The sequence below is a fragment of the Sorex fumeus genome, unplaced genomic scaffold, assembly GCF_029834395.1.
Source record: "Sorex fumeus unplaced genomic scaffold, SorFum_2.1 ptg000183l, whole genome shotgun sequence".
Classification (NCBI taxonomy): domain Eukaryota; kingdom Metazoa; phylum Chordata; class Mammalia; order Eulipotyphla; family Soricidae; genus Sorex; species Sorex fumeus.
In genome coordinates, this window is record NW_026606240.1 from 4,257,338 (window position 1) to 4,277,881 (window position 20,544).

Sequence of the window (20,544 nt, forward strand, 5' to 3'; positions counted from 1 at the left end):
TTGCCGTCTTCTGTCCAGCCCCTTGCCTTCTGTTTTTGCAGTTACTCTAACTGCTCTGCTTCCCTGTGTGACCCACTCAGCAACATTGTTTCTCCTCTCTGGGGCCTTTCTGGCTCAAGGCTCAGGGGCTTGTTGCTCCAGGGACTGTGGTGCTGAGGATAGAACCTGGAGCTCCTACATCCCCGGGGTGGCCTTAGTTTGTTGTTTCTTGCTCTTATCTGTAATGTTTTCCACTTATATTTTCTTTCTTTTGCTTATTTCCAAGGACAGATTTTTCCTTTAAGGCATTTTGAGTGGTCTACCTCCGAAATACTTAATGTGTTTATTTATTAAATATTAAATATTTATTAATTATTAATTAAATCAAAATAATCTAATAATTATTAATAAATAAAATATTAAATAAATAAACAAAATATTAACATGTTAAAATAAAATAAAATATTAAAATAAAATATTAAATACTCTCGATCTCAGTATTCTGTCCCAATACTGGTTTTCCTTCTTTCGGGTTCTTTAATTCATTGGCTTTTGGGCCACACCTGGCAGTACTCGGCTACTCCTGGCTCTGTGCTCAGGAATCACTCCTGGTGGTGCTTGAGGAATCATGTCATGTTGATCAAAACTGAGTCAGCCGTATGCAAGGCAAGTGCCCTGCCTGCCGTACTGTCTCTCAGGCTTTTAACAGATTTTTTGGTAGCAGCTAAATTTTTGAAAACTGAACCATGTGCCCAGGAAGAGTGCATATAGTATGTGTAGATCTCAGTAAACTTCACAAATTGAACATTCTTAAATAGCACTGAAGGCAAGAAGCATATCCCCACAACCTCAAAATCTCTTTAAACGTTCGTTGTGCTTTTCAGACTTTCCTACAGCATTAAATTGCACTTTCATAACTGTAATGTATCTTCAGTTACCAAATGATGGGAATTCATCTTAGCTCCGTAATGAAGCAATTAACAGACACTTCATTACATAAAACAATTATGTTTTCTGTTCATTGCTGGGTTTTTTTTTTTTTTTTTTGCAGGGGGAAGTACACCCAGCAGTGTTCAGGGCTTACTCCTGGCTCTGAGCTTAGGAATTACTCTTGGCGGTGCTTCGGATAACATAACGGGGTGCCGGGGATCGAAACTGGGTTGGCTGCATGAAAGCAAACACCAGACATTGCGGTACAATTGCTCCGGTCCCCAGTTCATTGCTGTTTTTTCATTGTTTGTACTTAACTCTGATAATCTGTCCCCGCTGTAGTATCAGTAATAAATACGGGAGAGCAGTTTTTCTACCATAGCACTTTCTTTTTTCATCTTTTTGGTAAACATGTTTTTTTTCCCCAACCCATTTTGAAAAGAACCTGTTTTTTTTTTTTTAATGAAAATGCCTTTTTTCTGTGTGTATTTTAAGTTGACTTTTTTCTGAGTACTGTATTCTTTTCCAATGTGACCTAATCTAAGCTAGTTTTGGAACATTCTTGTTTGAAATACTGTTTCAAAATGCTGCTTTCTTGGCTCCTGGGAAGCTCCGCACGGATAAGCCCTTTTGATCCGATGGAAGCAGGGCCTGCTAAAAGGGCCTTCCGCCAATGTAAAGAGGTACTCAGTTACATATGAGTGTGCTGTCACAGAAATATTGAGGCTATGAGGCAGACAGGTGAAAACATAAAGACCCATGTGGTCTTTACTGAGCATTCCGCTTGCCACACACACATTTTCTAAAAATCAAAACTCCTAATGTGTCAGATCCGGAAAGAGGGAATCAGATCATTCTGGAGTGAATCCCAGTTCTGTTGTTCATGCTGTATCATCTTAAACACTTCCTTTCTCCTCTCTGGATCTTAATTTCCACACTGTAAAGCAGACATAGTATACCTCAAAAAATTTAAGCAAGGAGACCTTGGTGGCTTCTGAGTACCTGGGCTTGACCCCTCCCCCACAACAATTACAAATTTTAATAATCAAAAACAACATAAAAATGTTAAGAAAAATCCATGAGATCATGTGTGGCAAATAATAGTATTCTTCTTGGTTCTCACTGTCACGGTAAATGATAGTTTCCTCTCCTTTCTCCCTCAAGGTTGCAAAATGTGAGTGTGTGAGGGACACGCATGGCATTTGTGCAATAAATATATCCATGCATTATATTACATTCGTGGATAATTTCTGTCAGCTCTTCGGTGAGCTTTTGGTCTCTGATTCCCCAGCCGTAATTCATCTCAAATGCTTTATTTAGCTTTATCTTCTTGAACTGTTACTTTCACCTTTTAAAAAACTATCAGCAGATTTGTTGTTTGTTTTTTGATCACATCCTGTGTCTCTCAGAGCTTACTCCTTTTACTGTGCTCAGGAATCATTCCTTGAGGTGTTCAGGGAAATATACATAACGCTGGCTACTGAACCAGGGTTTAAAATCCAAAGGCCCTGTACTGTCTCTCTAGCCTCTGTCAATAGATTTTCATGCTATGGAGGCTAGAGCCTAGCGGAGATTGGAGGACAAAATCTTCAGAAATTGATTTTAGAACTTCTGAACTAATTATCCATTACTGCCTGATCTGGGCTCACCATTCGTCTCCTTAAGAGGCCTGTGTGCAATTTCCAGTGGTGATGTTCACTTGGGCTCTCACATATTAAAATTTATTCCCTTACTGACCTTCTACCATGGTCTACCCCTTACTTCTGATCAGTGTCTTTAACTCCCTTGACTGATCTTTGTGTTGATGTGCCTGCATCTGTCTCACTGGCAAGTCTCAGTCTGTGTATGGTTAACAATTTGTGTGGGTGGCCGTCTTGTATTTTGTAAGGTGCTTGGCAGCATCCCTGACCTCGATCCACTAGATGCCAGTAGGAGGCCTTTCTCTTGCACCTTCTGACAACGAGCTTTTTTCCAGACTTTGCCATATTTCCTAAAGGATGAAATAGTGCGCCAGGTCCTCCTTTCCTGAGAGTCATTAGTTGATATTCCGTACTTGCCTTTCCCCTTAGTTATGCTTGGTAATCCTTCAATTTCATTTAAGGGTTATTTCAGGCATTTTTTATTTTTCAAATTTCTTAATTATCTTTTTCTTAACAGACCTTATCTTGTCTTCCAAGAAGAATGAAAATTGGGAATCCTTCTTTAGGAGACACCTTCTGTGATCTGGAAGACTCCCTGCATTCCTTTCCCTTCGTTAAATAAAGTCTTTTCTGAATTTGCTCCCCCGCCCTCTCCCTCAAGCCCAAACCCAGAAAGACAAAGAAGAATGAAAATAAATCCTGTTTAGTGCCCCCTCACCTTTTTGATGCCTTCTGACTCTTTAACCAATATTTTCAACTCTTCCAGGTACAAGCCAGATAAAGTTGATACTTGCCATTTTGTATTATACGTAAGTCATATGTATCACATACATTTCTGCTTTCCTAGTTAAACACGGCACCCTCTGACGTGGAATCAGACAACGATCTTAATTCAGGAGGTTATTTATTCTAGGGAAGTGAAATTTTCTTGTTACCTGTGACTCTGTTAGTCCATTGCTTGAACTGTTGCAATGACTTTGTAATTCTTGAAATTATTATGTATTTATAATATCTCATTCTTTGTAAAGTTTATATCCATGATTTATCTGAAGCTATCTAAATAATTTTGAAAAAGTTTCAGAGGTTGGAGTGCTTTGAATTAAAAACTATACCCCTCCAAAAAAAAGTCCACTATCCTGTCCCCAAACTTGGTTCATTGGTGTTATCGTGACTATTACCTGTTTAAAAATTGTTATTTTCTGAGTCATATTATCATAAATTTACTCAGTTCTTCTGTTAAAATTTCACAGTGCTTCATACTAGAAAACAGGAATCCATTCCTATATATTATCTTGAATATTTTACCACTTTCTTTTCATAGAATTCAGTAAACACACATGAATTCGACGTTACGAATATCATAACATTAAGGGGGACATCTGGGCATTCTTTGGGTCCTAATGTGATAGAATAGGGAAGTGCATTTACAGCCTATGGAGTATTCTTGCTAAAAGTTGAAAATTAGTGCCAGAGAGATAGTATAGCAGGGAGGGCACTTGCCTCTCATGAGCTGACCTTACTGTGATACCTGGTGCCTCATGGAGTCTCTGAAGCCTGCCAGGAGTGACCTCTGAGAACTACCCAGTGTGGCACCAGACCAAACCAAAGATTGAAAATGATGTTACCACCCAAGGACGGTAGATACACACACGCGCCAGGAGGATTGCTCTATAGTTGGCAGCCTGCCTCATGAGCTGGGGGAGAAGGCAGCTGGGATAGAGAAGGGATCACTATGTCAGTGATGGTTGGAGGGATCGTTCGGGATGGAAGATGTGTGCTGAAAGTAGATGAAGGACCAAACGGGATGGCCTCTTGGTACCTATATTGCAAACCATAATGTCCAAAAGTAGAGAGAGAGTATGGGGGAAATTGTCTGCCATGGAGACAGGAGGAGGGGTGAGGTGGGAGGGCATACTGAGGACGTTGGTGGTGGAAAATGTGCACTGGTGGAAGGATGGGCGTTTGATCATTGTATGACTGAAACGCAAACATGACAGCTTTGTAACTATCTCGCTGTGGTTCAGTTAAAAAAAAGAAAAATTACGTCATGTCTTTAGATCTTAGTGCTGTTTGTAAGAAATATGGGAAATGGAAGGAAAAGACTGCACAGTGAGGAAACATTCAGAACCTAAGAAATTCTGTAAGCAGTGTACGTGTTACAGATTAAGTGAGATTTACAGAGCTCTATCAGTCAGATATAAAGTGTCATTTTAGTTTTGTACTGGGTTTAAACAAACCAACAATAAAGATCAGTTTTTTTGATGATTGAAATTTGAATGGGTACTATATAGTAAATGAATATTGGATTAACTGATTGATAATTTTGCACTCTCCTCCCGTTGTTCATCGAGTTGCTCGAGTGGGCCCTGGAATGTCTCCATTGTGAGACTTGTTATTGTGTTTGGCATATGAATACATCACGGGGAGCTTGCCAGGCTTTGCCTTGTTGGGGGGGGATACTCTCAGTAGCTTGCTGGGCTCTCCGAGAGGGGCCGAGGAATCGAAGATGTAAATTAGAGAAATCTGTCTTTCATGGGGGGTAGGGAGGCTCTGAAGTAGTGCTGAGGAGGTCCAGAGGTCACTCGCTGATGCTTGGCTAAAGGGACCAGATGTTTCTACTAGGTGCCTAAGGATGTGGAGATGCTGTGGCCTGTGATGTCTGGAACCACCAGGACCACCACGGCAGTGTTCAGGCAAAGTCTTTAACTTGTAGTAACACATCTGTTGCTATGTTTGAATGAAATACATGTAAATTTGCTTTAAACATATTCCACCCCTGGGACTGGAGCGATAGTACAGCAGGTAGGGTGTTTGCTTTGCATGTAGCTGACCTGGGTTCGATTCCCAGCATCCCCAATAGTCCCCTGAGCACCGCCAGGAGTAATTCCTGAGTGCATGAGCCAGGAGTAACCCCTGTACATCACTGGATGTGACCCCCCCAAAAATATTCCACCCTTTACCCCTACAAATAAAAGTTAAAGGATATGAGAATGAGATAGATGTTCAGTTACAAAGGGATTCTTTTTTAAATTTTTAATTATTTTGGCTTTTTGGGTCACACCCGGCTATGCTCAGGGATTCCTCCTGGCTCTGCACTCAGGAATTACCCCTGGCGGTGCTCAGGGGACCATATGGGATGCTGGGAATCGAACCTGGGTTGGCCGCGTGCAAGGCAAATGCCCTACCTGCTGTGCTATTGCTCTAGTCCTGAGGGATTAATTCTTTTAATTAAAATTTTCAGAGCAAAAAGTGAAAAAAGATCCTGAAAAAAAATGTATGACTTAAAACTTCCTAATAGCTTATACAAAAAGAAAGTGAGTCTTAATTTATGGTGCTTTATGAAAACAAAATATCTGCTTGATAAAAATCATGATTCCTAAGATCAAAACCAAAAAAAAGGTTTTTCTCAGCGCCAGGATATAGCTCAGTAGAATGCTTGCCTTGCATGTGTGAGGCCCTGGATTTGATCCCTGGCATCATACACATGCAAAGTTTTCCTTAATAATGTTCCTTGAGATTGCAGTTTAATACAATGTGAAAGATTTTGAAATCACATTTCTCCAATAAGTTGAATATTTGTTGTGCCAGTGTGTATATGGCATGTGGAATTACATACCTGATTTATGATAATTCAACATATGGTGGGTAGCTCCTGACCTGTTTTGCACAGGGTTCCTAAGTAGAATTCATCAGAAGTTTCTTTTTTTTTTTGGTTGGGGTTTATTAAGTTAACTGCCGCAGCCAACATGGCCGACCCGAGTTCGATTCCTCCGCCCCTCTCGGAGAGCCCGGCAAGCTACCGAGAGTATTCGATATGCCAGACACAGTAACAACAAAGTCTCCAATGGAGACGTTACTGGGCCTGCTCGAGCAAATCGATGAACAACGGAGGACAGTGACTCAGGTTTATTATTTTTGGGGCCAAATGTGGTAGTATTTATAGCTTACTCTTGACTCTCAACTCAGGGATCATTCCTGGCAGGCTTGTGGGGACTATCTGGGCTGCCAGCTTTTGAACCTGGGACTTCTGCATGCAAGGCAAGCTGTGCTCTCTTTTAGTCCCTTAGTATCATCTATCAGAAGCTGAGTCAAACACAAAACTTCCATCCATTTACTCTTTCTCTGTTTCTGTTATGACTTTTCCCCTTATCCCTCTAACACAGAGAAGTTTTCATATAGTTTCTGTTGGCCAAAAAGATTTTATTGATTTTTTTTTTTTTGTAGTTTCTGTTCGTCCAGGACGGAGCAACAGCACAGCGGGTAGGGCATTTGCCTTGCACGCGGCTGATCCGGGTTCGATTCCTCCGTCCCTCTCGAGAGCCTGACAAGCTACCGAGAGTATCCCGCCCACGTGGCAGAGCCTGACAAGCTCCCGGTGGTGGGGTATCCAATATGCTGAAAACAGTAACAAGTCTCACATGGAGACATTCGTTATTGGTGCCTGCTCGAGCAAATTAATGAACAACTGGACTACAGTGCGGCAGTACTACAGTGCTTAGTAGTTTCTGTTTATTTTTTTAATGTAAAGATAGGCACTGTGAATGTGATTATCGGGCATTGCACGTAAGAGTTGCAGAACTTGATCCCCAGCACTGCACACTGCCCCAAACCCTACAAGTAAAAATACTCAGTTAAAAATAGGATTGTAACGCCATTGTGATCTAGCTCCTTCGAGATTTAGGTGAGCCCCCCCAGATCTCCCCATAATAACCTAGTACTTAGTTTGACGAGAGGAACTAACCTCCTGCAGACAGTCCTCTGTAAACCATTACCTCATTGGGGACTTTTTCCTAGTATTGGATAGCAGTGAGTTTGAGATTGTATTTCCTGGTAACCTTCCGAAATACAGATCCTCTGTGTTACTGATTAAATCGGAGCTATTATTCAGTGAAGGTTCACATTCTTTTGTGAAAATTGAAATGCCTAACAGGATTATGGCATTTTCTGTAATTTGAAATCTGCCAGTGGAGAGTGTCAGTGGGTAAAGCCAAAATTCTCAAAATAAATTAAAAATTCTGATCAGTTTTCTGTTGCTGTGTAACAGATTGCCACAGTTAGCAATGTAAAAATAATATAGATGTATTATCTAAAAGTTTCCTTGGATCAGTATTCTGTACACAATTTAAGCAGATTCTCTCTCAGTTTGGGAGGTCATAGAGCTGCAAATCAAATTGTCCACAAGGGCTAAGTTGTCATTGAGGCTCTGAGTCTTCTTTATTTTGTGGGGTGGGAGAAGGCCTGCCAGCAGGTGCTCAGGAGGCCTGAGGGTAACACTTGGTCAACCTGACCTGCTTGACCCAATGCAGGACCTGAGGATGTGTTGCTGCTTGGATCCTGTGGTTCTTGGAATTACTTGGACCTCCCCAGCAGTGCTCTGAAGTAACAGTAGGCCACACCTGGAAGTGCTTGGGGGCCTTTGGGACTGTACCTGGAGAGGCTCTGGGGGATGGTAAGGGGGGGGTCATGTAGTGCTGGGGATGGGCTCTGGGTAGGAAGCCTGTTAGGCATGTACCTTAGTTACTGTATTAGAGCCCACCCCTAAGACTTCAGGTCTTCTAAGTGCACATCATGTGTTGGCTAAGTCTCTGGTCTCCAGTTCCATAAAGATTTATCTTACTAGGTAGTTCACCTATGACTGATTTATTTTTAAAATTTTTAAAATTTTATTTTTATAGTCATTCACAGTGATTTATTACATTCAATATTTCAACACCAATCCCATCACTACACCTTCCCACCACCATTATTTCAGATTTTCTCACCACCACCCAAGCCTGCCCCCTGCCCAGGCAGATGCAGAATAACTGATTTTGTATTGCTTGCTATGAATAATCGACTAAAAATGATCCAAAAAAGTTTCTTTAGAGGAAAGTGTGTAAAAATTGTTTGTATCTCCTGTATAAGCGATCACTATCATGTTATTACAGTTTGAGCTTTGTGTGTTAATATTTATTTAATAAGTTTGGTCCTTTCTACTCTAGTCTGTCAGTGGCATCAAGTCTGAGATGTTGCTCATCTGCTTTTGTGGCTCCAGGAACTTGAAGATTTTTTTTTTCTTTTTGGGTCACGGAGAGCCCGGCAAGCTACCGAGAGTATTCGATATGCCAGACACAGTAACAACAAAGTCTCCAATGGAGACGTTACTGGGCCCGCTCGAGCAAATCGACGATCAACGGGAGGGCCTTTACCTTTTACCTTTACCTTTTGGGTCACACCCGGCGATGCTCAGGGGTTACTCCTGGCTCATGCACTCAGGAATTGCTCCTGGACGTGCTCGGGGGACCGTATGGGATGCTGGGAATCCAACCGGGTGGGCCACATGCAAGGCAAACGCCCTACCCGCTGTGCTATCGTTCCAGCCCTTGGAACTTGAAGATTTTAAATAGGGTGCAGAGCCGGAGTTTGATTTGTAACTGGATGGTGATTTTGGTGTGGAGGCGTCTCTGCAGCATGTTGCTCTCTTTTATTTGTGAGTCTCTGGATCATGACCATTCATGAGCTTATATGGCTCCCAGAAGCAGCTTGTGGATGTGACTGCCAGGGACCCAGAAGCACAGAGATATGGGGGGAGGGCACCCATTCCCAACTCTGTACGAATCTGGAGGTTTCATACCCACATACTTGAGTTTCTCAGTGGATTCATTCTCATGAGTGGGGGGCTCGTCTCGAGCCCATGAAGATCAACAGTGAGCATGGTGGCGATTGGATTTGCTCATGACTGATTTAATGCCACCCATTAGGACCCTTAAGTACGTTTGCAAATTATTTTCATCTTTATAAGTTAGCATAATCATGGAATTATACCTTACTTTTTTTTTTACATTGCTAGAAATAAGTTGCAAGTTGTATCCATACTCAAGAAGGAAGGTATACAATACATAGATCGTTGGGGTCATTTTAGAATTCTGCCTGTTAATACAAACTACCATCGGCTAAAAAAAAAAAACCCAAATTTGAATAGCTTTTTTATTATACAGAATGTGTTAATGGAATTGAAGTTGAAGAGAAAAAATAGTTACTCATATCCCAGCAGAGGATCCAAGTTTCCTCAGCTACTTGAAAGTAGAATGTTCCTATTTGGTATACTTGTAGGTTATTTTGAGGGCCTGGGAATCTCCCAAATAAGAATATTCTATTTTCAGATAGTAGGATGGGAACTTGTATAATTTCCCAGTGCTTTTCACTTAAGCAAAGGTATTTTTGACAGATTGTTTTGTTTATATCATCTTTATATTTGACAGTCCTAAGAGATGAAATAGCTTCAGGTGAATGTTTCTATTACTTATTATGTTTAATCATATCATTTTAGGCAAAAATTTCAATGGTAAAAGTTGGGCCTGGGCCAGGAAAGTAGTTCAAAGGTCTGGAATACATGCCTTGCATGCAAGAGGTCCCAAATTTGAACCCTTGGCATTGCATTGGCAACCTTCTCTCAGCACCTTTAGTAGGTAAAGCCCCAGTAGCCCCTAAAACTCATGCACCAAAAGGCTGGGTCAGGTGTAGCTGGGGTTGACCCCTATTGTTCAGGAGGCTCCTCGAATCACTTATCTCGTTAGAGTTTTGATAAGCTCATGTATTGGTGTAACCATCTTAACAATTTAGGATATTATCTTGTGCCCCATGGTAGGCAAGCTCTCTCTCCCACACCTCAGATCTTTACCACCACACATCTGTTTTTTTATTTTTTGGTATTCATTTTTCTAGAATATATAAATGAAACAATATACTTGGTAACTTTTGAGCTTGGTTACTTTCACTTACTATAATGCATTTGAGGCTGTACAGTAAAGGAATAGAATAGCCATAATGAATGAAAGATTTGTTTCCCATTTGTTCCCATTTTCTGACAAAATATATTGTTTCTATTTTCTGACAGTAGAACTCCTAAATATCCTTGGAATTTCTTGACTTGTAATTGAAGTGAAAGAAGCATCTTTTAAAATTGACAGCTTGAGTTTTTCAACCATACCTGAGTTACGTGATAATGAGGTGATCCTTGGCCGTAATCCTTGTATAGCTTTCTGGTGGGTACTGGTTGCCAGAAGAATCAACCTTGATCGAGAGGGTTGGAACTTAGAGCCTTATTCCTGTATCTCCAGGAATGGGAGGGAGACTGGAGATTGAGTTCTTCCACTTATGACCAGTGATCTTGTCAGTTATACTCACATAATAATTTACATGAAAACCCTTAACATTCACCTGTGGGGAGGGTGGCATATTCTAGTTCAATGAAGACAAGCTCCTGTCCTCATGAGGCCTAAATTTGATCTTGTCCTATGTGCCTTTCAATCCTACTCTTCATTTTGCTCCTTCACGATAAACTGGTAATAGTAAAGTGTTTTGTTTTAGTTTTGGGAACTGTCTTAGTAAGTTACTGAACCAAAAAGGACTTCTCTATTGTGGGAACTCCTAACTTGCAGCCAGGTTGTAGTGACGTGTACCTAGAGACTGGGTAACTGTGACTGGCATCTGCGGTCACAGGAGGTCCTGTAAACTGAGCTGAGAGGCGTGATGCTGAGTAGGGACAGAACTGAAATTAATTGAACAGCCACTTAGTATCTGAAGAGTTAGAGAATTAGCTGGTGTGAGGAAAAAATTCACCTGGTGTCAGGGAGATTGTGAATAGGGGGACGGAGAGGTAGAGGAGGGAAAATGCTTGTCTTGCTGAGGCTGAGTCCGGTCCGACCCCTGACATAGTGTTTGGTTCCCAGAGGACCTCCAGGAGTCATTTCTCACTGCAGAGCCAGGACTAACATTTGAGAACTGTTGGCTCAGCTGTTGTGTGGCTCAGCTCCTCCCTCTCAGTCCCCCTCCCAGTAAATCTTGGACCTGGGTGAGAGAGGAAGCTGCTTTTTGAACCCTGCACTATAGAGCTTCAACAGTATTGTCAGAATCATCAACAGTTCTTTTTGTTGAGGAACATTTTCCAGGTGGAGCTGTTTTCTGCTTTTGGTAACTACAAATAAAAGCCATTAACACTTGCCTTCCAGTTTTTTTATGTTTGTAGGTTTTTTCACTTGTTAAATACCTAAAAATAGAATTGTTGGATTATATGAGAAGCATATGTTTGTTAGGAAGCCAAACTGGGGCCTGAGGAATAAATCGTACAGCAGGCAAGGCACTTGTCCTGTATGCGGATCTGTGCTCGATCTTTGATGCCACTTATGGCCCTCGGAACACAGAACCAGGAGTAAATTGAGCACAGTTGAGTGTGAGCCCAAAATAGAACCAAAGAAGATGAAGGAGGAGGACAAACAAAAGAGATTAGCCAAACATTTTTGCAAAGTGGCTGTAGTGTTTTAACTCCCAGTTACTTCTGTTGGAGATCTAAGTATTCCTCTTCTCAATATTTGATTTCACCAGTTTCATTTTTCTTTTAACTTTAGTCATCTTGATAGGCACGTGATTGTGTCTCTTTATAGATTTATTTTCCTTTTCCCTAATAGCTAGTGATACTGAATGTTTTATTTTTTTTTGGTGTGTGTGCTTATTTGCTATCCATATGCTTTATTAGATAATAATCTTGTCAAATCTTTTATCCATTTAAAAATTGGGTTATTTGCTTTATTAATGAGTTTTGATCTTTAAATATTCTGGATACCAGTCAGTCCTTTATCAGCTAGAAATATTTTGCAAATATTTCTCCCAGTCTATAACCTTTGAAGAGGAATTAAAAATATCACTAATGCTTAATTTTTAATATTGTGAGTTTTATGGAATTAAAAAAGTTTTTGCCTGGTCTTGTGCCTTGAATTTTTTTCCCCTAAAGTTTATTTTATACTGCGCATATGGTTCTTTGATCCATTTTGGGTTAACCTTAGAATAAGGTGTAAGAAATTCATTTTGGGTTGCATATAGAGGTTAGCTTTCTCCAGCATCATTTATTGAAGAGACTGTCCTTTTTGCAGTAAATTCATTTTTTATCTTTGTCACATATAGTTGACCCACCCTATACGTGGGTCTATTTCTTAATTTTCCATTTTGTTCTGTTCACTTATGTATTATTATTTTCACTTTGATAGTGACATTGAGTTGAGAAAATTGATAAAGCATTCTAGCATAGTTCTGAGATAAGTTAGTATGAGTCTTCCAGTTTTATCTTTCAAAATTATTTTGACTATTTTAGTTCCTTGAATTTTTTATAATCAGCCTATTGTTTTCAACAACAGATTTGGAATATTTTGGAAAAAGCATTTAGTTTTTAAACATTTAGCAGTATGTTTTCAGTAGATGTACTTTAATAGGGTTGAGACTTATTTTTAATACGACTGAGAGTTTAAGTGGACATTCGTAAATAACTGTTGAATGGAATTCACGGATTTCACCTTTGTTGGCTTGCCTTTTGAGTACATTATTAGTCATTTAATCTTAGTTAAGATCAAAGATTGGTATCTGCCTTGGAGTAGCAGAAAATTTGGGAAATGTTTATTTGAATTTTGTTTCTAGTCTCTTTTTTTTTTTTTTAGATTTGGTTTATGTTCATGTGCTATTTTTATGACCATACCTGGCAGTACTCAAGGTTACCTCCGGCTGGTGCTCAGGGGACCAAGAGGCTGGGGATTGAGTCCTGTTGGTCACACAAAAGGCAAATAGCCCATTTCTCTGCTGTCTCAGACACTTCAACTGATGGGCCTTCCAAATACTTTTGCTTCTGTGAGCCACAGGTCTTAGAATTAGGTCCCAATTTTTGGGGGGGATACCACCCTGGGATGCACAGGGGTTCCTCCTGGCTCTGCACTCAGGAATTATTCCTGGCAGTGCTTGGGGGACCATATGGGATGCTGGGAATTGAACCTGGGTCGGCTGTGTGCGAGGCAAAAGCCCTCCCCGCTGTGCTATTGCTCCAGCCCCAGGTCCCAATTTTTTAATGAAATAATTTATAGAAGTAAAGCACATGTAGTGCCAGAAGACAACACTTTCCTTAAATAGGGTGATTTATTTTTACTGGATATTTATGTTATAAATCGCATTAGATTTATTTATAATCGGGATTTTTTTTTCCCTTTTCTAGAATATGCCAAAGAAAGAATGATTAGAGGTTCCCCATATTTCACTGCTCGGTCTTGTTTGGTTTTCTTTGAAGCCAGATGCTATTAATTTGAGAAATGTGCCTCAGAGCTGTGTGTTCTTGATCATAAAGTTCAGTATGTAGCATCCAACCTCATCTGTGGGGAAGTCCGTCAATGGATGCAGTTAGCAAGCTGAGAATTTGAGTCAGCTTACTTTTCAGCTTAGGTTTCACTTTGGCTTGTTCTCATTGTAGCTTTGAACACAAGTATAGATGCTTTTTCTCCTTAATTAACTTTAATGGAGATGAACAAAGCCATTCTTTGGGACTTGTACCATACTTTACCACATAATTATTGCCACTGCTGAGTTGTCTCACTTTTTTTTCTTTTATTTCAGTGCTGAAATTGGTTATAACCTTTAAAACTTTACATAATGGTCACACCCCATTATTTTCTTTTTGGCAGAAAGGCATAAAATCTGAGATAGTTATGCTATGAAATATGGTACCTTTGCTCCTGTTAATGTGTGGCCATAGTGAAAACTTGTGAGACTAGTAGGAACATAATTTTTTAGGCAGCTAACCTGTTCAGAAAGAAATAGCTAATGTAACAATTGGAAAAGCAAAGACAAACTGCTGTGTTGCATATTTAATGATAGTAATTGAAGCATTTTGGAGAGGTATGATAAATACACTCACACACACACACACACACACACACACACACACACACGGACTGTGGGATCATCCCTCTGGGAAAATGCTCTGTGCCCAAGTGTCAGCTTTCTTTTTGCTTCTGGCACTTGCTCTTTTGTCAGAGTAGGAAGTTTCTAATATTGTGCATATTCTTAAATTCTTTCAAAATTAGAATTTTTTAATCAATAAAACATTAAATTCTCTCTTTTTGGGGGGATGGCCGCACCTGGCCATGCTCAGGACTTACTCCAGGATCAGTTTTCAGGGGCCATTCTTGGTCTTGCTCTGGGCACCTTATGGTGCCAAGGAATCAAATCAAGGTTGGCTTGTTTTGTTTGTTTTTGGGCCACACCTGGCGATGCTTAGGGGTTACTCCTGGCTCTGCATCCTGAAATTACTCATGGTACTCAGGGACATATTGGATGCCAGGGATCTAATCTGGATCAGCCACATGCAATGCAGGCACCCTACCCTCTGTGCTATCACTCTTATTAAGGAACGTGCTTTAACTCCTGTCCTATTTCTCCAGCCCTAAATTATCATTTTAAATAGAAAGTTTGCAAGAAATGCAGTAGGTTCTTGCACACCCTGCATTTACATTTGGATAACAAATGTGGTGTGTGTGTGTCCAATTGGGTCTCCCAGAGATTTTTTTTTTCTTTTTTCCTACCTTCTTTTTTCTTCCTTTCTCTACATGGCATTATGTGGAAAGTCAACAGTTAAAGATTATGTATATCTCCAACAAAGACATTACTAGAGACCCACCGGTCTTGAAATGCTAAGAGTAGACAGTTGTTTTGGATATACACTCATAGGATCATTTTTGGATTTGCTTTAAATTGGTAGTTTAGTAATGAAATGAATATTTTTCTTAGGAATTGTAAGTCTTTATCTGTTCTTCAGAAATTATCTCAAGGAACAGTTTTGCTTTTCTGTGAAAGCTTAAGTTATGAAGGTTTTAACATTATGTCTTCATGATGAAATGGTAAGATAATATGTTACATACACTTAGGTGTATATGTGCAAATATGTATAATACACATGTGTATATGTATGTATATATCTATACATACATACATATATATCTCTCTTTGTGGCCACCTCTGACTGTGCTCAGGGCTTAGTGCTGGATCTGAAGTCAGAGATCACTCCTAGTGGGCTCAAGGGACCATGTGAAATGCCTGGGATCAAACCCATGTCAGTCATGTATAAGGAAGCATTCTCCCTGTATTCTTTCTCCATCTGCTAAGAAAGTATTTTGAGGTCGTGAGTACCATGTAAGAATAGCATAGATTCTTTTTTATGTCCATCGATACAGAGAATCTAAGTTTGTCTTAGATTGGATTTAGAAAAAATATCCAATTTTTTATATTTATTAATTCATTATAACATTTAATGAATAAACAAGACTTAGTAATGATGGGAATATAAATATCAACAAAATACACTGTCTTTATCATGATGGAGTTATAGTTATGGAGTAAAATATCAAAAGTTATATAAGTATGTAAATACAATCATGATCTTAAGTGCAAAGACAAATTGACAGTGTATTGAAAAGCCATAGTTGGGGATTTGGCCTGCTCTGGGAATGAAGATGTGACTTTCTTGAGGAATTGAAGGGAATTTTATCAGTGCCAGCTGTTTAAATGCTTAGGAAAATGCATACAGAAGATTAAAGTTTATAAATCGATAAGTTGTATTCACTTCTATTACTAAACTCCCATTAGCATAATTGAGTTGAAAATCTTAACTTTCTGTATATTAATGTTAACAATCATGATTCCTAGGTACGTGTGTGTGTGTCTGTGTGTGTGTATTTATAGTTTAGGACTTCCATAAATGCGATCTAGTCTTATATTTGCCAATAAAATCTTCCTGTCATAATAGATCCGAAAGCTATTTGTTTAAATGCATTAAACTTACCCTGTATGCCATTCTGTTGATACCTCCTTAAATAAACAAATCACAGCATTTTTATTGTCTGTCTTTTTAGATAGACTGTGAGCTTTTCAAGAATAGTCAACAGAACCTTTCAGGGTATGAGATACATACATAGTAAATGCTAAATGAGCAAATAAATTACGAATCTCTATGTTAACTGGGAGAGGTATGTAGGTTATTCTTATATGCTGCATATGGACACCTATGTTCGTTACAGTATTGTGTTCAATAGCCAAGAATCAGAAACAGTCTTGGTGTCCAGTGACAGGAGTGGAAAAGAGTATAGAGTATCATCTAGTCACACGGGGACACTTGTCGGCTGCGTAGAGGATGAAATCTTGCAACAACATGGATGGAATGGGTTTCCATAGTGGCTGTACCGGTTTATATCCTCACCAGTGCTGTAGGATTGTTTTCTTTATTTTTTTTATTTTTGTTATTAAGGAACTGTGATTTACAAAGTTACTGATCGTTGTGTTTCAACACAAATCCCACGCCAATGTCAACTTCCTTCCACAGTGTTCCTGTATTCCCTCCCCACCCTAACCCCTGCCCTGTCCCTCTCTGTCGACTTGACAGGCACATTACAAAGTTTAAGTGGTTGCAGCTTAGATCTCATGTTTTCAGTTTTGTTGAGCGTGTGTTTTGGCTGCATGGCTGTTTTATGCGCCCGCATCACCAGTCCAACTGAAGCCCCGATGCCGATTCCCCCAGAGCTTCCCGTCTTCTTCCTTCTTGATTTCTTCTTTGCCCTTCTCCTCTCTGAACATTCACTTTCTTACTACAGTACATTTCCCCATCCAGTATTCTGTGTGCCACAGATAAGCAAGATCATCCTGTGCTTGTCTGTCTTCTTCTGGTTACTTCACTCATGTGGAGTCTTTCAGTTTCAGTCATGTTGCAGCAGATTAAATGATTTCATCCTTCCGTGCAGCTGCGTAGTATTCCATCGTGTATATGTACACCACACCTTCAGAATCTGTTCATTTGACACTGGACACCTAGGTAGATTCCATATATTAGCTATTGTACTGAGTGCAGCAATGAGTAGTGGTGTGCATATGTCCTTTTGAGGGTGTTTTTATGTCCCGGCGATAGATATAGATGCCCAAGTGTGGGATCGCGGGGTCTTATGGCAGTTCCAAGTTTACTGAGAATTCTCCATACCGTTTGTACCGCAAGGTTGTTCTAGACAATATTTCCACCAGCAGTGGATGAGAATTCTTTTTTCACCACATAGGATTTTTTTTCTATTTTTTAATCACAGATTGTTTTTATGATTTTTTGTCTCTCTCTCTGTGTGTGTGTGTGTGTACTGAAGTAACACTGAAGTGCTTTTTATTTGAAATCAAGCTTGCTTGTATTGATGTGTGCACATCTTTTGTTGTTTTGATTTTTGGCTACACTCAGAGGTTCGGTTGCTCTTCCAGGCTCTTTGCTTGCTCTGGAGTTGTCCTGAGAGTGCTTGGTGGACCACATATGCTTCCAGAGAGTGGAAACAGGGTCTGCACGATTGCAAACAAGCACCTTAATCTCTGCATTAATCTCTCTGAAACTTGTGTGTATACATATTTAATATAAATATTTATATGTGGGAGTGGAAAGAATGGTTCTACTCTTTCCTGAGATTTTTCTTTTAGTTTTTGTAAGTAAAGGAATCATTTTCAGTGGTTCTGTAGAACTTTCATTATTTACATAATGAGAAAATACTGTTAACTTCTCAGTACCCAGAGCATTTTCTAAGGATCTTCATAAAAACAAAGATTGTAGAAAACAAATGGACAAATGGATTAAACATTTTAATGTTTTATTCTGACTTTACATTCCACATCATTTCCAGTTATGATTTTCTGGAAAAATAAAATAATTACTCCTTAAAACAAGGCAAAAAATATCAGCTCACAAAGTCGCTAAGGCTCTGCATGTGGGTGGGTGGGTGTGTGGGTGTGAATGTGTGTGTGTGTTTTGGGATACAGTGCTAAGATTATGATGAAAATGTGATGAGTATATGCAACCTTTGTTTCTCATGATTTTATGTTTTACATGTTTTGTAGAGCACTTAACAAAATTCAGTGGGTAGGGTTTTTAGAGACCCAGTTTAGCAGATTTTACCCACAAAATTGAAATGAAACGGCAGTTCTAAGCGGACAAACTAACCTATAAGTTACTGAATGAGATTTATGCAAGTCATATTACTTGCGTCTCCTCAGATGACTTTGTAGTTCAAGTTAATGATTTTTTCCCAACTTACTGGTGGTTTGAAATAATACCAGTACAGTAGAAACTGTGCTTCAAAATTTTAGTAGGTCATTATAATTATTCTTTAAATTACGTTACCGTTCAATACTTTATATCAAATAGGCTTTGTGTCAGATGACCTTGTCCGCCTAATGTTTCCGATGTATGTATCCTGAACACATTTGGGTAGGATAGACTAAGCTATGATGTTTGTTAGGTTAGGTGTATCAAATACATTTTGACCCTTTTTTTTTTTTTTTTTTTTTTTTTTTGCTTTTTGGGTCACACCGGGTGATGCTCAGCACTCAGGAATTACTCCTGGCGGTGCTCGCGGGATGATATGGGAAGGCGGGGATCGAACCTAGGTGGACCGTATACAAGGCAAACTCCCTATCCGCTGTGCTCTCGCTCCGGCCCCTTGACTTATTTTTTTTAAATTTTTTTTTGTAGGAGTACTGCTATTTATTCAGCCACTGATTAGCTGATTGAATTGTGCATGAACTCTACCTTACTTTTTTTTTCTTTTTCCATTTTTTTATAATTTTATTTATTGAATCACCGTGAGAGTAGTTACAAAGCTTTTGGGTCTAAGTCTCAGTCATGCAATGAAACACCCGTACCTTCACCAGTGCCCATTCTCCACCACCAAAAATCCCAGTATACCCCCATCCCACACCCTCCCCCTGCCTGCGGGGCAGATGATTTCCACATTACTCTCTCTACTTTGATCACATTCACTATTTCGACACCAGACCCACCATTATTTAAGATTTTACCCCAACACTCAGATCTGCTGAAAAGGCAACAGTAGACAATTTGTGTTCTATTGCTGGTTATGAGTAACATATGATGTCGTGTGGCTGCAGTAGGGCCATGTGGTTTTGAAATTCTGAAATTTTAACACTTAAATCTGGAGGGATTTCTGCCAAAAGCCACTGGGTTTAGAGATTTGCTCCTGAGTCTCTGGGATCATGGCCGTTGACAAGTTTCGTCACTGCTGGCCAAGTCTGACTGTCCAATGACCTCTGGAGGATGACAGCCACCAAGTCGCCAAGAGGGATCAGGCAGAGGGACAACACCCTTTCCTCCCTGGGGTGGCCCGGCGACAGTAATGTACTGTGGAGTCCGGATGCATTTCTGCCAAACGCCACTGGGTTTTGAGATTTGTTTCTGAGTCTCTGGGATCTTGACCGTTAAGCAGCTTGATCAGGAGCCAGAGAGGCCATTCGTGGGCGATGACTTGGGGTCTCGTTGGGGTGGGGAGGACAAGCCCAGCTCCACCCTCATCCCGTGAGGCCCTGTGTGTCTTGTCACTGGGGGCCCAAATGTGACTATCCAGTGGCCTCAGACGGATGGCGGCCACTGGGCCGCCAGGGGGAACAGGCCAAGGCACGAAACCTATTCCCACCTGGGTTGGCCCAGCACTGGTAGCCTACTGCAGGGACCAGACGCATTTCTACCTAAAGCCACTGGGTTCTGAGATTCGTTTCTGAGTCTCTGGGATCATGTCCATTAAGCAGTTCAATCAGAAACCTAAGAGGCCTTGCCTCCAATTATATAGCTGAGCTGGAGGTGGTTTGTGGGTGTGTTTCCCACATACCTAACTTTTGGCCGTTTACTTTCTTGGTAAACTTTGCCCCAAGTTTTTGGGGTCTGGCCAAAGGCACAGCAGCAATTTTGGGATATCTGGAAGTCTGAAGGCGCCATCAGGCTGCTGATGCACTCGCCTCACAGGTACAGATTGACCTGCTGGCGGGACCATTACCCCCCCCCCCCCCGACTTATTTTAATGATGGATTCATCAGAATTTAAACCCATTATAAATTATGGAAGATTTGTATTTTCTCTTAGACAATATGTTACTGAAATTAGAAAGCAAACTTTTTTGTTTTTTTACTTTTTGGGTCACACCTGGCGATGCACAGGGATTACTCCTGGCTCTGCACTCAGGAGTTACTCCTGGCGGTGCTCAGGGGACCATATGGGATGCTGGGAATCGAACCCGGGTCAGCTGCGTGCAGTGCAAACGCCCTACCTGCTGTGCTATCTCTCCAGCCCCAGAAAGCAAACTTTTTGTTGTAACTGTTATTGCCATAGCCAAGATCACAA